The sequence below is a fragment of the Neolamprologus multifasciatus genome, chromosome 7 (genome assembly GCF_963576455.1).
Source record: "Neolamprologus multifasciatus chromosome 7, fNeoMul1.2, whole genome shotgun sequence".
Lineage (NCBI taxonomy): Eukaryota > Metazoa > Chordata > Actinopteri > Cichliformes > Cichlidae > Neolamprologus > Neolamprologus multifasciatus.
This window is the reverse complement of record NC_140445.1, coordinates 37,081,409-37,099,639: the sequence shown is the minus strand read 5'-3', so window position 1 is coordinate 37,099,639 and position 18,231 is coordinate 37,081,409. Positions and strand designations below refer to the sequence as shown.

Sequence of the window (18,231 nt, the reverse complement as noted above, 5' to 3'; positions counted from 1 at the left end):
GGTTTTCACATTTTAGTACCCGTAAAGCATCCTTTGGCATCACATTTAAGCTTTTTTGTTTTTCCCCAGCATGCAGGGTTAATGTTGTGAAGGTACGTATTTTAATCCCAACCTTGATCTTTTCCTACACTTATTCACCGAGTGAGAGGGAAAGTAGACAGCTTAAAATATGACACAAACCAATAGAGGTCGAGTGAAACAGTAATTCAGGCTGTGAATTTGATTCCATGCCAGGCCACTCAGGCTCAACCTGTGTGTTATTTAAGGCTGCCAACATATCAGATTTTTCTATGCTGTTTAAGGAATTTACTTCATATTATTCACTTGATATTATTGGCTGTCTAGTGTTGAAAAAAGTGCTGTCAGTCTGCCAGTTGTCTGTTTTTGACCAATTTATTAAACTCAAAATAATAGTAAATGGAGGTCAGACACAGAGCCTGCATCCAGAATTATGTATGAAAGATGCACAAAAATAACAATAGATTTCTTTTTAAGACATTATGAACATATTTAACTGAATTTCTTCAATACTAATTATCAGAGGTTAAAGTGTGATGTGGTTGAAGGGGAATCCTAACAATGTGTGTGGGGTAATGAATTACTTAGAAATAAGCCAAATAACATTTTTTTAAAAGTCTGAAATATTTTTTATTGTATACAGACGGTGACCAGCTGATCTGTGGTGCTACTGTGATATCCACTGCTCTTTGTGGCTTTAGCCAACTGAATCCACTAAGATAACCACGTTTAATGAGCTGTATCGATATCTTAGAGCATCACATGTTAGCTCAAACATTTTCAACACACTGCACAGAAACAGAAATTGTGTTTGGTGATGTTTGTGCCCTATCTGAAAAGGTACATTTGAAATTTCTTGCCAACAAAACATTAAGCTGTTTATGTCCACTCTTGTTGGTGCTTCAGTGCCCCAACTTTATTTGTATGTGCACCATGAACATACATGAATGAGAAGGGAAAAAAGAAGGATATGTGGAGATACTGTGGGATTCTTATGACTAAGCAAATATTGCCTGGTGCACCAGGCTGCACCACATGTAAAACTAACTCAGCCAAAAGTAACAGGCACTAAACCTGTCCATCAAATTTAGTTGCTTAATAACTGAAGGTGCAGGAACACACTTCCGGAGCCACTTCTAGCCCTCTTTAACTCCTACTAATAGTAAATATAGTGATTCTTCTGAGGCTAAGAATCATCCACTATATGTTTATCACAGACAAAAGTTATCCAAATAACACACTCAGGAGAACTGAGAACCTGAGTGATCAAAATCTGGTCGGACTATGAGAACACCCCAACCAGATGCTGAAACACAAAAAAATTTGCCTGCATCTTTTAAAAAGACAATGAGATACAGTGAGTGAGTGCAAAGCTTCAAATGATTATTTTTATAGTCAAAGATCGGGACAGAGTATCAGAAACACACAAACATTGACCTCATTAAGTAACATTTCAGCATTTAGCCACATCTCTTATTTATTGTCTGCCTCGCTCCTCCGCCATTTCTTAACCTCTTGTTACACCAGGACCTGTGTAACATTACGTGTAGAGAATCAAGTAGACACTGTGTACCTTACCAAGAGAGAGAAGCATACACATTGACCCTTGTGTCTGTGGCAAGAGCATAAAGTTTATAGATAACAGAGTTGTGACTGACTGGTTAAGTGTTCAGTACCTCATCTATACGTTCAATAATAGGACTGCTAAAGTTCACACTAGGCCAAACAGCCATCAGGTCACAGGGAAATGCTCCCTGCTCATGATAGTCCGTCTGCTACTACGAACCACATTTTCCTGACTGACAAACTTCTGACTTACTGCACGGCGCCCTTCTAATGCAGAGTTTAAGAGGATAAAAAGGTGCACGAAGGCACTAACACCAACTAAAAGACTTGGCAGTATCTGATGCCCTGGTATGAGAATGTGTTATATGGTTAGGTTTTAAAAAGCTCAGCAGTGCAGCATGTCATACAGGGAAACAGTTCAAAAGGGTAAAACAACTGAGTTCAAAAAAGACTCCTCCAGGGGGCTTTGACACAGCTGAAACAGCCAAATGTGCCAATTATGTACCATAAGGCAAGACTGCATTATGATTTTCAATCACTAAATCAAGGCAATGAGGAAATGTGTAACTGTTAAGTTTAAACAAAGTCTCATATCGTCTATTTTAATTTAGACTATGTCGTAAGCATGGCAGTGAAGGGACTCTTTTATCTCAAACCTCGATCGTTCACTCAATATGGACAAAACCAAAGTAACATCAGAGCTATATCATCAACCTATTGATCATACAGTACAGGGGCAAGGGACCTACGGGTATAGAAACACATCAACATCTCTTAGCTATGCTAAAAAGTAATTTGATATTACATGTTTAGAACAGAAACTGATTATTATTACAGGAAAGTCTGAATGTGCTGAACTCACACGAGTCAGTGAAGGGATCTGGGGCATCTGTAGTGGAACAAGTCTAAGAGCTCTGTAATGTGCAGATACTGATTAGTTTTAACATGTACAAAACAAAACTACTGATTAAGATTATCACCATTCACAAATGACAACAAATGACCAGACATCCTCCAGAGGGGCACCAGACAGGGATGCCCACTCTCCCCTTCACTTTTTGCAATTTTTATCGAACCTCTAGCAGCAGCACTTAGACAGGCTACAACAATTAAGGGCATAAAATGTAATAACGTAGAACATAAAATCAGTCTCTATGCGGATGATGTGTTGCTTTTTCTGCAAAACTCACAAATCAACCTCTCTGAGGTAATTACTCTAATAAACTGGTTTTCAAGAGTTTCAGATTATTCAATTAACTGGCCAAAATCTACAGTTCTTCCCATTAACTGCTCCTTCCATAATTCATCTTCTGCCCCACTACAATCTGGAAATATTAAATATTTAGGTATTAATGTTTCTCCTAAGCTTTCAGACTTAATTAAATTAAACCACATCCCACTTCTAAAGAAAGTAGAAGGCGATCTGACTAGATGGAAATCTCTACCCATATCACTCATGGGAAGGGTCGCCACTATAAAAATGATGATCTTGCCAAAAATAAATTACTTATTTTTAATGATCCCTAACAAACCATCACAAGATTGGTTCAGATCTCTGGATTCACATATTTCTAAATTCCTTTGGAAAGATAAACCCCCGCGCATCAGCTTAAAAACGCTACAAAGAACCAAGGATAGAGGAGGATTAGATCTGCCTAATTTTCACCAATACTTCTTAGCCAACAGGCTTCAGTTCATCTCAGAATGGTTAAAATGTACCCTCTTAGATGAGCCCTGGCTAGATGTTGAACAGGCACTATGCAATGATCTAGAGATTTCAGACCTACCATTTATTAGCTCAAACATCAAAAGACATGAATGCTTTAAAAGCATCAACATCAGCTTTTCTCTGACAGCATGGTGGGAGTTTCTAAAAATAACGGAGTCTTCATTAATCCCATGCAAACGTACACCTATCTGGAATAACCCTGACATATTACAAAACAAAAATATGATTAATTTCCCAGAATGGAGTTGTAAAGGAATTAAATACTTAGAACATATATTAGAGGGAACAGAATTTATTCCATTTGACAGACTAGTTACACAATATGGGATCAACAAGAAAAGATTTTTAGAATATCAACAAATTAAATCCATAGTAAAAAAGAAATTTAACCTCAGTCAAGTTGAATTACAAACACCACCAAGTGTGGTTCAATTTCTTACTCTTAAATCCCCCAAACTATTATCTAAAATATACAGAACACTTTCTAAAATAGATGAATCAATATCCCTTCCTATTGCAAAATGGGAAGCAGAATTATCAGTCAGCTTAGACCAAAACGTCTGGTCTCAGATTTGCTTAAAAACCTTTAAATTGATTAAAAATCCCAATCTGCAATTAATACAATACAAAATGCTGCATAGAGTGCACTATACAGGTCATCGAATGTTTAAGATGGGCTTTACATCCGCCAACAACTGCTCACACTGTCAAGGCAATACACCAGACAGTTACATCCACGCTCTTTGGTTCTGTCCACCAGTGCAGAAGTTTTGGCACGAGATATGTGAGGACTTATCAAAGTGTCTGAAATGTAAAATTCCAACCTCCCCTTTAGTATGCTTGTTGGGAAATTTGGATGATGTCACTACAGAGATTAATACAGTCCACATGGTTTTTATTGCCCTATGCATCGCCAAGAAAACGGTCCTCATGAACTGGAAAAATAAAAATAATCTTAATTCTAGCCAATATAGAAACTATCTAATAGATCACATTAGTCTCGATATAGCCTCTGCCACCACATTAGATCAATCCCTCTGGGCTCCTTTGATCGGCTCCATCACCTAGCGGGGGTAGGGGGTCGTGGTTTGGTCCCGCCTTGGCTATTGTGGTTGATGTGGAGGTTGGGATGGGCTTAGGGCACCTGGAGGACTCCTAGAGACGTTATCCCTGGAGGGCTTAACCCAGGGGTTGTGTTCATAACCTGGTTAGTGGCTCTGGTCGCTCTCAGAGGTTGTTCTCCTCGTGGCCGCGTGCAGCGGGGCTGGAGGATGGTCTGTGCTGGCGGACGTAGGTTACTGGCCTGGTGGCCTGGCTGCCCCTGAGTGGATCCGGGGCGGGCGTGGGGGTTTGGGGTTCGGGGGTGCTTCGCCTCCGTGCTGGGGCTCTGGCTGGGCCTTGGGGGCTTCGGTCCTAGTCAGTGTGTCGCCGAGGTTGTGGGCGGGTGGGTGCACGGGGGCTCAGCCCTGGCGCAGGGGGCCTCTTGTGCATCGGCCTAACCGGGGGGCTCTTGAACTGGCAGGGAGGTTGTTCCATCTTTGCAGGAGTCCACTCTGCAGGTGGGGGAGAGACATAGGAGAGGTGGAGAATAAACTTAACCTGGGTGTCTGTGTCTTGTGTAGTCTGGGAGATGATTGAATGTTGGGGTGGGTACAGTTTCCTCTGCGGTGGGGTGGGGTGGGCTGCCCCGGGTCCTGTGGGGCTTGGCGGTGCTGCTGCCGTAGGCCCCGGTCTGGATGGGCCTGGGCTCCCTTGCCTTGGTGGATACCAGAGGACGGGGGTGCATATTGGGGTCAGCGGGGGAGCTGGCCCTAGGGAGGGACACCCTCCCCTCCCTTCTTTTCCTCCCCATCCCCGGCTGCCTCCCTCTTCCCGCTCCACCACACCCACCCACACAGGTAGGGCTTTGGGGTGCGGGTGTGTCACCAGGGTGCAGGGGAGACATTCCCCCCCCCCTCTGTCCTCTTCTGGCCACCTGTGCCTCAATTTTATCTCACAACTTAGACATCCACATTACTTACACTCTCATAACACACACACATATATATATATATAGGGCCTTGAGGGTGGGCACGTTAACGGCGTCCAGTAGACGGTCTGTGTATTCAAACCTACCTCTGGCGCCGGTGCCCACCTCTCAATTTTAAATCCATGTAGACATTGAGGGTTCTCGGGAGGGGCCGTGCTAACACCTGCTGCTCTCTGGCAGCAGCACCATGCTCTCCCTTGTTTTAAATACACTTTAGAGCAACACGCAGCAACACTACACTTGAGCGGGAGGAGGGAGGTATGGGGTCTTAACACACCCCCGTTCTCTGCTAGCCATCGGGGCGGGGGGGCTGGGAAGAGATGCTGGCTGTCCGATTGGCCTCCCTGCTGCTGCGGAGCCTGGGGCGGTCTGCTTGCCTCCACCCCGGAGGGAAGGGTAACATCTCTTGGGTCTGGGTGCCGTTTCCATCTCTGGGGGTGAGGATACCTGGACCCGGGGTATAGAGTATGTTTGGGGAGTGTGATTGTGTGTACATGTCCATTTACGTTTATTCCTACGTTGGGTGAGTGCTGAGTGTTTGTATATGTGTGCATGAGGGTGGGAATGCATGTCTGTGTCTGTGTGTGCCTGTTTGTCTGTGTCTATATGTCAGGTCGGGTCTTAGACTCCACCTCTCTGGGAACTCCAAGGCCCTCCAAAGTGTGGAGGCCTATCTCCCCTCACCACACTCCCTGCCGGTGACTGATGCCCTCAGGGGTCGGTGCATTGTTGGTTCTTGGTGTCCAGGGCTGGGAGCTCAGGTCATGTGCCAGCTCACTCCCGGTGGCTACTTGGCGGGGCCTGGCGCCTGCTGCTCGGTCAGGCCTCTTCCGGGGCGCGGGGGGCCCTCGGGCCTCCGGCCTCTGTGCCTGCGGCTCGGTTCACTCTGGCACAGCTGGCTGCCGGCGGAGCCGGCGGGCACGCCGGTGCAGCCCCCTCTAGCTTCTGCCCGGTGGCTACTGGGTGACCCCTCATCTGGGGATCCTCAGCCCTTCCCATGAAGGTGGCACGGATGCCCCTCCGGTGGTCCTCCTTGGGCTCTTGCACTCTGGGGCCTCTGGATGTCTGGGGCCTGGATCTCCTCCATGCCTGCTTCATGCCCTGGGGGACAGGGCTATGGCTCTCTACATCCTCTAGCAGACCATTACATGGGGAAACCATTTGAATACAAGCGCGCCGATCCACACAGGTGTGCACATGGGTGTTCACTGTTCGTAGACTTAAATCACACCTTTCTTGGCTGCTACTTCAAAGCACATTGTGCGCTGTCTGTCCTGCGTGCTGCACAACAACATTCAATATTTAGTATTTACTGCTGTTTACACTTAGCTAGATTAATGCGATGGTGTTGTGTATAGTATGTTGCATTGTTTTGTTTTTTTTGCTTGTTTTCTATTCTTTTTCTCTCAACAGGTGATCCCGGAGATATTTTTTCTTCCCCCCTTTCTCACTGTCCCTCTCCCCTTCTGTTTTTCTTTTCCTTCCTCTTTCTTTCTCCCTTTCCTATCCCTCACTCATGTCTGTCCCGTCTGTAACAACTGAAAATAAAATAAATAATAAAAACAAAGGTTGATCAAATGGACCAATACGGCAATGCCATGATGATCCATTTGGCAAAATAAATCCATTGGGTATCCTTGTTGGTCTTCAGACAACAATTCTGACGGCTAATGAACCAAATGGGACAGGCGGAAAAAAAAAAAAAAAAAAAAAAAAAGATTATCACCATTCGCTCCAATTTAGCCTGTGGTATTAGGGATTGTGCCAAAATTGCTGGAATTATAAAGACAGAAATATATTGTCAGATTTTGATCCACCATGCAAATCTGATTATCAATAGCTTAATTTTTCGATATGTAGCAAAAGCTTGCCTGGATAGAAAACGTGCAGGCATGTGAGTCATGGATAGGGCCCAGAGCCCACACTGCTTTAACATTATTAAAGCAGTGTGGAATCATCTTGACGAGCACAAAAGGTGACCAACATTCAAAGAGGAGCTTTGATTGTGCATCAAGAAGCCTTGAAACCTTTCCTGAAGGGCACTTAAAGAAACTTCGAGAACCCTTGCCTTAGAGAGCTCAGAATGTGATAAAGAATAATGGTCATGCCAAATATTAACTTTCAATCTTGTGAGAATTGTAAAAACTCTGTTTTTGCCTTATATACTATACGCTGTAACCACCTGCAGCTGTAACCACCTGCAGCTGTAACCCACCTACAAGTTGTTTGCAGACTCCTACTGAACAACAAAAGCGGAAACAGAATTTGCAATGTACGTAGCAGATTTTTAAATCTGACCCATTATGGAGCTCTGTGGTGAAAAGGTGTCATCTAAAAATGCCTCCATTTGTGTGGAGCTGTGGAGATTTCAACTGTGTGGACATGCTGAACTTTAGGACAGAACACAGAAGGAGGTTTTTGGAGAGTTCTACTGCATTCTGTTTGGTTCTACTGTCTCTTCTGCATGTCGACTGACGAGCTGCCAGCTTCTGTCTGCAGGCTGACGAGGCGGATGAAGGAGGCCTGTGGTGAGCTGGTTGTTAGCTGAGGACTGGACTGCAGGATAAACTGTCTGACAGCTTGTCTCCTTCCTCCATGCTGAGATGTGAGCCTCCATCTGCTGCCTGCCAGCCTGATGGCCACATTTTGTCCAGTCTGAGTGATTAGATAATTCAGAAAGAAAAGAAATTATAGAGTTCTAAGCTAAGTTCAAGACAGGAGAAACCAACACGTGCTGTGAGTTGAATATTCTTTTTAAATAAGATGCACTGCTCACTCTTGAGTGAAGTGGTTGACTTATGTAAAATAAAGCTTACATTTGGGACAAGTGACTTTTAGAAATCTTTATGAAAAACCTTTTTTTTAAATTTTGTTTTTTGATTTTGTTGGGAAAACAATCTTTCAAAATAAAAGTCTTACCTAGTGAAATAACAGAAAATGACAAAGAGAAAAGTCAAAGAAGTCAGAACATATCCAGTTTGATTTATTGTCACCAAATGTCACTTGTTCAAATTTACATGATTTTTCTGTAATTGAATAAGTTACAGATCTTGTTTCCTAAACCTGTGTTTTTAATTTGTTCTTTAGTTTTGTAACAGGAGAGAGATGGCAACACAACCACGCAGTTAAGTTTTAATGAGGCTGCATAAGTGGAAACCAACAATGCCTCAAATTAAAATGAGTTTTCCCAGGAAAAGAAAAACACTTGGTAAGAAAATCATCATCATTAACGTTAGGGTACCTTTGTCATTATTTTTGTAATAAACCACTTGTTATTAGTTAAGTTATTTATTGTAGTATAAAAATGTAAACGCTAAATGATAACTCCCATGTCAAAATGTTGTTGTCCCAGCCACACACTTCCTCATCCTCATTGATGTGATATTGACATGATCGCCACCACTGGGGGGGAAGGATTTAAAAATCTAAGGCCAGAAACGTCACCCATTGAATTCTAAGTTCCGGATATATGCAAGTTTTCGCTTGTCAAAATGGAGCAGATATATCTCAGAAGAGAAAACCAGCCAGTCATAGTATTTAGATAATATTATTTAAATTCAGATAATCCCACTGAAATGTTTCAAAGGGCACCAACATAAACACTTGTGTAAAGTTTTAACATGGGAGTAAATGGAGACTTACTCAGTTTTGGAGCAGCCTCAAGTGGTCATAAGAGGAAATGCAGCTGTTCTGCATTGGCTGTATTTTCAGGTCCTGGAGGTTGATGCTTGTCTAAGACAAACGGATGGGATTACTGATGGTATAGTAGTAATAAGTTTGTTTTCTTAGACTTTCATCTTTATTTGTTATGTTTGTTTTAACCATAGAGCAAGTAGGCTAATTGTTGAATTGAAAAAAGAATCCTCAAATTCAGTCATGAACAGCTGATCAACTTTAGGGTCAAAGTAATCAACGACAGGCTCTATGAATAAAACATTGTGGCAGTTTGAAAAGAAGACTAGTCACCAAAAGCAAATTTGGAAAAATTCCAACAACAGATTATATATTTACTTCTGCAAAACTAAAACTCAAAATCAGAGCGAATAAACCATTGTGTAAAAATCAATCAGTGACACAGATGTTATTTAACCTGTTCTAAATGTGATGCTCTAGGGTGACATGTGCTATTTAGCCTTGTGAAACTATAGATCTTTTATTCTTCAGCTTACTGTGGAGATTTGGACAGGTTTAAATATCGACTAATTGTCCACACTTCAAAGCTCCTGTCGGAGCTTTCAGTGACTTCGAAGGAGTAACTGCTGAGTTAGAGATACGATCCAACTGTTTTCCAATGCAGGGGATACAGCTTTGAATACAAACATGCGATTGTTGAGTTTTTTTAAGAGTTTACCTGCCTCCACACTCCTGTAATACTTAAAAATTAACACATTTTTAAAATGTGCTCCATTAAACTCAGACAGTGTAAGCAAGCTAAAGAACATCGTGTCTCAGCTGGGAGTAAGTTTGGAAAACACCTACATTTCAGGTGAACACTCTGTTTGCTTCCATATGCCAAATCCAAAGTATGATAAAGTGTTATTGCTACAGGTCTCTTTATTACAATATATTACATGAAAATAAACAATAAAAATAACCCACAACTGTTTAAAATGTGTATCCAAAGACATATCATATTCCATTGTGCCAATGAACCCCAACTCCCTAGTGGATGGAAACTTTTGTTAGACACATCCTGACTTACTTCAGTTCAATTCAATTTCATTTATATGGCACCAAATCACAACAACAGTCATCTCCTTCTTTTTTGCCTTGCAAAAGACCCTACAACAATAGAGTGGAACTCCAAAATTCAAATGGCCCTCTATGAGCAAGCAAGTGAGAATGAAAAACTCCCTTTTAACAGGAAGAACACTCACACTGAGCCTGGTTCAGCCAGGCTCTGTGGTGTTGAAAGTGGTGACTGAGAGCATGAACTCAATGAGCTCATGAATCAAGTTACTTTTTCAACGAGAAAGCAGACCTGGCCACCTGCTGGTCACCAGAAAGAATGCAGTTTTGATCCTGCTTTGGCTTTGTTTTTCATACCCAGAAGTCACATTCATCTTTTATATACAGGCCGGTTCCAATGCCTACAACCTCCCACTCACTGAAGAGTTCAACGCTGTGTGAAATCATGTTGCTGCTGCTGAAGGGCCTGTTAATAACGTGGTACTGTAGAAATACACCAGCAAGCTTTGGAACCCTCTTGCTTTTCTCCCCTGAAACAAGAACTTCCAATCAGCATCTGCTGTGATTTATATTGCTATCAAATGGATGTATTAAAATCATCCATCACTTGCTGAAAAAAAATGTGTCTATTCTCTTTCAAATGCATTCAGGCATATGCAATGGCGATAACAAACCATTTCCCAAAATGCTCCACTTTGCTTCATTATTTTCTTTTTCTGTTTGTTATTATACTATACTACAACAAAGAAAAATGAAAAATAACCCTTCAAAAAGGACTCTTCAAACATGAACACAAAGTATCTACAGGATCCTTTCATCCATTTTCTTAAATGCCTATCCAGTTCAAATTGGAGAGGAAGTCGGACCCTGTACATCCTTAAATGGGGCAGAAAGTGGAGTACAAGTTAATCAAGTTGGCATTCTGTCACATTTACACCTGCTAATTTAAAACCACCAGTTAATCTAAGATTTATGTTTTTGTGGTGGTTGTAGACCTGTGAGGCAACAGTGCTAAAAACTACTGCACCTCTGTCAATCTAGTAATCTTGCTTGCTCTTTCAGGATGTTGTTTACACGTTCACACGTTCCTGTTGCTGTTAATGGCTAGTTGGCTTAGAATAGCACTTAATGGAGCAGAAACTCCACGCAAAATGCACAAACGAAAAAGGGATGAATGGGATATGAGTCATGGTTTGGCTTTCTGTTCACTCACTCCTTATTTTATCTTAAAATCACAGGCTTGCCTGGATTTTACTTTAGGTCATTTTTAAGTTTCCCTCTTTTGTTCACCACCTGTCACTGACAATCCAGTTCTTGTCTGTGTCCTGTTTGATTTCACTGACCTCCTGTGAATGGTTCTTGCTTAGTAATAAAAGGCATTTAAGGTGATTTAAGCTTTTACCTACTTGTGTCCTCTTTTGTGGCATGCTTGTCTTCTAAACCGTTACAGTAGAAAAGTCAGAGTATATTCAGACAATAACAAAGAAATAGAAGTTCTAACAAACTCTCTATACAGTGGCATGAAAGAGAAATTACATAACCGTTTTCTTTTTTTCCTTTGCTAGGTATGAAACATCTGGACTGACATCTTTTCCTAGCAGTTTCAATAGATAATTAGTCCCAAGAACATCAGCCGTCAGTAAAACAGTGAAGCAAAAAGAAGGACAAAATGGTAAAGTTTGTTGCTTATGTGCTGGCGGAGCGAGCAGAAACAGGTGAGTCATGGAGAAAACAGAAGTTTTCCATTAAATGAAACATTGCAGGGATTATTTGCAATCCAATGGGATGCTACAGAACAGATGGAGGTAGTTTATTGAGACGGCTGAGCTGACTGTGTCTTTAACCTCTCACTTTCTCTGTCAAACACAAATAAATGGTAAATGGCCTGTATTTGTATAGCGCTTTTACTAGTCCCGCCAAGGGACCCCAAAGCGCTTTTACACGTCCAGTCATCCACCCATTCAATCTCACATTCACACACTGGTGGAGGCAAGCTACAGTTGTAGCCACAGCTGCCCTGGGGCAGACTGACAGAAGCAAGGCTGCCATATCGCGCCATCGGCCCTTCTGGCCAACACCAGTAGGCGGTAGGTGAAGTGTCTTGCCCAAGGACACAACAACCGAGACTGTCCGAGCCGGGGCTCGAACCGGCAACCTTCCGATTACAAGGCGAACTCCCAACTCTTGAGCCACGATCGCCCCACAAACTGAAATGAGGCTTGACTGAACTAAAAAACAGAGAAAAGCAGAGAAGGGAGAAGGTAAAAGATCAGTTAGAGGTAGGTATTATTTATTTTTTCATACCTGAAACCTTTGGAAGGTATAAAAAACACTGTGGAAAAAAATAAAGTTGCGATGTGATGAGCTGGTTTAGATTCAGTCTGCTTTTGAGGTTCATATATGCACTTCAGCTTTTTCCTTAATATATGGCTCAAAAATGGACCACTTGAATAGTTATGACATTTAATTTCTGGTGTCTTTTTAAATTCAGCCCTCAAAGAGTTGATGATTTCCGCTGATATCATTTTGTTCTCAACAACTTACACATTGTATATCATAGATTTTCATCTTAAATGTTTCATTCATCAAGACCTGATGTTTTTTGGAGTATTATATTTAAGACACATGGAAACGTAAAAAGGAGCATAAAGAGAAAATCCAGGAAGACCTCTGATAACAAAGCTGAAATGTTACTCATAAGGTCAACTTCACTGTCAAGTTTATTCTTGGCATTTTTACTATTTTTTCTTCAAAAAAGCTCCAAATCTACACTGTTAGACTTTTCATCGCCACTTTACGGTAACATACTGGCGTCACTGTTGCCAGCGTCATACCGTGACGCCGTGTTACGGTAGCTTACCGTTCTGCAGGATGATACCATTTTTTGCTGGTGTGGTATAATACTCTTGGACAAATTATGGTAACGCACCGTAGCCTTTTTTACGGTATCTCACTGGCGACAGTGACGCCAATTACGTCAACAAAGTAACAACATACTGTGATTAAGAAATTGGTATACTACCGTTTATTCACGGTATGTCACTGTAAGCCCGCTGCAAGGTAATAAACTGCAATATATTAACCAGTAACTTACCGTTATCACCCATCATCAGTACCAAAAATATTAATCTCTGCTAGAGGACACCGTGTCCCAACAGGCGGTCATTTACTGTTTAACAGGTCGTAATTGACCGTAATTTCAGTTAACAGTAACATACTGTAAGAGACTGGAGGGTTCCAAAAAAATTGGATGGATGGATGGATGGATGGATGGATGGATAGATAGATAGATAGATAGACACAAAATATAATCCATGTGCTTTACACCACTTTATTTCAATTCTGATTTTTCCCTGCTGAAATACACATTTCCAACTGAAAACATATTTTCATTGAGGAAGCATTTGTTTTTACTAAACCATGTAATCCATTATTTTCTCAGATGGTTGTACAAACAATAATAATATTATGTCATATCCATATCATGGCAGACAACATATGTGTTGGGTTTTCTTAGTTATATTTTGTAGGGTCTTAAACCTACAATGTGAAGTGCCTTGGCATTCATTTTGTTGGCACCATATAAATAAACTGAATTGTAATGAATATAATATCAAGCCCCACACTTCTGCCTTTTGTCCAAAATACTGGCTCACACCACCAAATCAATGCACAAAACAGGGTCCACAAGGACATGGATGAGCGTGTGTGGTGTGAAGGAACTTGTCTGACCTGCACTGAACCCTGATCTTGCTTTGTGGACTGAGTTCATTGATTTGTAGGGTGAGCCAATACATGTGACAATTAAAGTGTAAGTAGCTGAAATAATTTTTAACAAACAGGTAAAAGAAGGAAAAAAAATCAAAACTGTTGCACTCAAAAAAAACCATTGGACAGAGACAGCGTCTTGCAAGAGTGGCAAGAGAGCTTGTCTTCATTGTTGTTCGCCTTGTGTAAATGTCCAGAAAGCATGGGCCATGGATCATCTGTGGAGACACAGGTAACAACACATTGTTCACTGAAATTATACAAGAAATTCACTAAAAATGGCAAATTACCTAATTTGAAGTTCTCCACTCAAATTCAGTAAGCCGCTGGAGGAAAGTTGTGATATGAGGGTTAATGTGAACAACCTTTCGCTTCACAGTGGCCCCAGTCTTTCTGCTTGTCCCAACCTTGGAGGTACATTTTGTTCCCTCTTTGGGGTTTATCCTTACAAAAAACCTTAAAACATGCCATAATAAATAGTTACATACAGTAACATTGAGTTGTGATTTGAAATAATGAGTTACTTTGGGATAATTTATTCATCATCTATCACTATTAGCTAACTGTTCAAACATACCTCTGAATTAGTTCCAATGTTGCACACGCTGACTCCTGGTATTCCAGGTTCAATACATAGAATGAACCAAAGAAGACTGACATCGCATCAGCAAAGGTGTTCTCTTTGTCCAGCTCGACAATTACAAGCCCCTCTGCACTCACCATCCAGCAGGTGGCGGTCATTGAACTTTGTCCTTAAATGTATAGGGGCAACATGTTGTCATTATGCAACATAAAATAATTTCAATACTTCACTTCTTCACACTGTCTAGATAGTCATAAAGCAAATAGCTACATACAGTTAATTATTAATGGCCTTATGTACACAAGTCCGTCTTAACATATTATAATTGTACATAATTGGGAATTATTCTGCACATTAAACACACCTAACAAAGAGTTAGCCCAATTAAATTACCGGAGATGAATCAACTGTATGGTTATTTTGGAGTTTATAGTTTGTGCTGCTGTTAAACTTTACAGTATTGACTTCAGTATTTCTGCTGTTGGTGTAGCTAGACTACTACGTTGATCAGTAATATGTAATGTGAAATTTGATATTGTTACTTTGCTGGATTCACTGAGACACATGTCCAACAACCTTGGTTTATAAAGGAAATTACAGAAATTTGAGCTAACAAAACAGAGACTGGATACCTGTGTCCACGAAAAGCTCCTGTGTTATGTGAGGAAAAATGATGTGATTCAATGCTGAAAGTCTTCTTTTTGAGACTCCGATTGTTGTCTCTCTCTCACAGAACTCTCCTGCTTCTCTCGTTTTGACTAAACAAGAACATGCCACAAATCTTCCTGACCGCTCTGGTTTTTTATTATTTTGGTTTCTCTTTAACAGCTTTCTAAAATGGAAACTTCTTTGTAATTTATTAGAAAACAAGAGAAAAGTGTGCCATTGAAAAGACATAAACTGCCAAGCAATAAAAGTAAAGCTGATGAGGATCACTTTTAAATTTAATTAAAGATGAATTCCTTCACTAGAGCAGTGAAGTGGATTTGACAGCTTCAGTTTCTTTGCACGGTCACTCTCTCGCTGTGAGAGTCGCCCACGCATGCAGTTGGGGAACGTTAGTATCCACTGAAAATGGAAATGAAAGTGACTGTGGATAAAATTGGATTAGCTTCAGCTGTGGCGTGTTTCAGCTCAGTTTCAGAGGAGACAGACTGTCGCAAATGTCAGCTGAAGTAAGGAGATGTTACAGGGGTGAGATAAGTTGGGGGATAAGTTAACCAACTGCCCGTATCTGGCAACCCTAAGGTTTGCCAAAATAGTGGCTATGGGGCAAAATGATCAAGAGAGAAAATAGAACATAAAGATACAAACTGCAGGTGAAAGAAGACTAAAGTTATTGACATTCATTAATGCCGTAAATGCATTAAGACTGAAAGGAGCAAAATGATGGAGAAGTCACAAATGGGAAACCCTCCAGCAGAGCTTGAGCCCATCGCCAGGTATCCTGATCCAGCTCTAACTGTAAACTTATTCTTCCACACCCAAACCTGATAGCTGAACCTCCACTTCTACTCTTAGAACCTCTCAGAACCACAAGTAAGCCTGCAGTCTGAGAGCAAAGAGCTCTGTTGGGATTATATGATATACTATGAGGCATTCAAGATACGATGGAGCAGTGTTTTGGCAAACTGGAAACAAAAACTGCCATTAGGACATCCAGGTGTTTTTGTGGCTACTTTTATTTCTGCCTGAGTAGCTGAAAAAAATGTAATTGGATAAAAAATGAATGAATTTAAGGTGATGATTAGCACTGTCAGTTCACGGCAAGAAGGTCCTGGGTTCGAATCCAGTCTGTGACTTTTCTGTGTGGAGTTTGCAAGTTCTCCCCATGACTGTGCAGCTCCCTCACACAGTCCAAAGACATACATTAGCTACGCTAATTGTCCATAGGTGTAAATGTGAGTGTGACTGGTTGCCTGTCTCTGTGTGTTTGGCTTGTGACAGACTGGGGACATGTTCAGGGTGTACCCTGCCTCTTGCCCTATGACAGCTGGGAGTAATGTGCAGACTCAAATGGACTCAGAGTCGGTCCAAATGAATTAATGAATTAGTCAAAATGTGTCTGGTGGGAATTGATTGTGTTCTGTGTGTTCAGCTGCTCTGACTTCATATTTACAGACACGATCCATCGCTCTCGATGCTCTTTAGCGTCCATCTGGGAGCCCTAACTGTCAGAGCAACACAACTCAGGAGTTATTATTATTACTGCTGCTGTTTTTGTTAAATGACAGGCGAGAACACAGGGGGGGACCAACTTTACCAGTTAGCTTCTTATTAAATCTGCCCCTATGTGGCATGTCAGTGGGCGACTGAGGAAGCAGATACAAAGATGAGCAAAGTTAATAAACACACTATAGTAGTCTAAAGTTCAGGCATGCCTACATATGTTCTTTACTTTTACAGTTTTCCATTTATTTAAATACAAAAAACAATTAAAACGGTCAACTTCATGCAGGCATCTTCTTGACTAAACTATATAGACAGGGTTATTTGCAGTATACCAACACTACTAAAGCACATCATTAGCATCATCACATCAACAGCAGGAAAATCAAATACTATTCCAGGTGATGGCCTCATGAACCTCAGTCAGAGATCCACAAGCAGCTTACACAACAAATTGTGACAAATTTAGCTCCTTTACCCTGTCCATGTTTGCTACACATCTGCAAACCACTTTGCAAGCCACTTCCATTCCAGGTCCAAGTTTCATGCTCTATCTGGCTTAATCATAGTCCTGTTCTGTTTTCACTGATGCATGGTCTCTTCCGTACTGGGAAGTTTTGCTCATGCTCCTCTTACTTCCATCTTTGCATGTGTGCATGTGGAACAGAGGATAGTTCAGAGAACAGAACCATACCACCAAATATGGATTGCTACAGATAGAAACAGCAGGCTCCTTTTGACTGTAGTAGTCCTGACAGTATTTTGATATCTTCAGCTTCGTTGTACACAATGATATGAACTCAAGAAAAACTTGAATAAGTGTCTCCAAACTTTTGACTGACACTGTGAGAGCTAGATGTGATCAGCAGGTATGAAAACACGGTTGTTGCACAAACATCTCTGCACAAGGCAACTCTGACTACTTCATATCTCAACAGCAGCAACAACAGACACATTTTAACTCTAATGAAGGTTTTGTTTTCCTCTGCTAATTATATCATATTAAAAAAGATCAGGGAAAATGTTCATTCTACTTTTCAAGTTTATCTAAACATATACACAAGAAAAAAATATGACAGTAGATAGGAGTTAAGTAATCATTTAAATAAGTGATATAAATATATAAAAAATGCATTTAGGTTTCCTCTGAGGTTATTAGGAGCCGGGAGGGTATGTGCTGTGGGTAGGCTGTCATGTTCCCTTTTTCAGAGCATGTGGGCAGGGCTGTGGTCTGCAGGATCCCCGGCACACCTGCGAAACATCAGGTGTCATCAGCTGGGGCTTTTAAGGAGCTGCGCAGCAGACGTCTGGTGTGGGAGTATTGTCTCATCCACATGTGGTAACATGCTAAATGTTCTGAATGTTTGTACTTTCAATCTATCGAGTGTTTGAAGATCCTTCAATTCAATTCAATTCAATTTTATTTATATAGCGCCAAATCACAACAAATGTCGCCTCAAGGCCTTCCTTGCCTGTATTCCTCCCACCAGCCTGCCTCGCTTCCGTCAACCCCGTTTCCTTGGAAGAACGTCTTCATCTGGAATCCGAGTTTCCTCCTCTACCTGCGGTGCAGCCAGCCTGTGTGCTCAACCCACTTCAAACCTCCAGCTCCTCATAATCTCTGTTCTCTTTTTCCGTAGACTGTATGAGCATGCTGCCAGTCACGATGCAACCCCCCCC

General features: G+C 41.4%; 1 long non-coding RNA gene across 1 annotated transcript in view; it reads right to left on the bottom strand.

The window, feature by feature from the left end:
- The window catches only part of LOC146514741 (uncharacterized), a 118,234-nt gene that overhangs the window by 30,144 nt on the left and 69,859 nt on the right, over window positions 1–18,231 (bottom strand). The window lies entirely within an intron of this gene.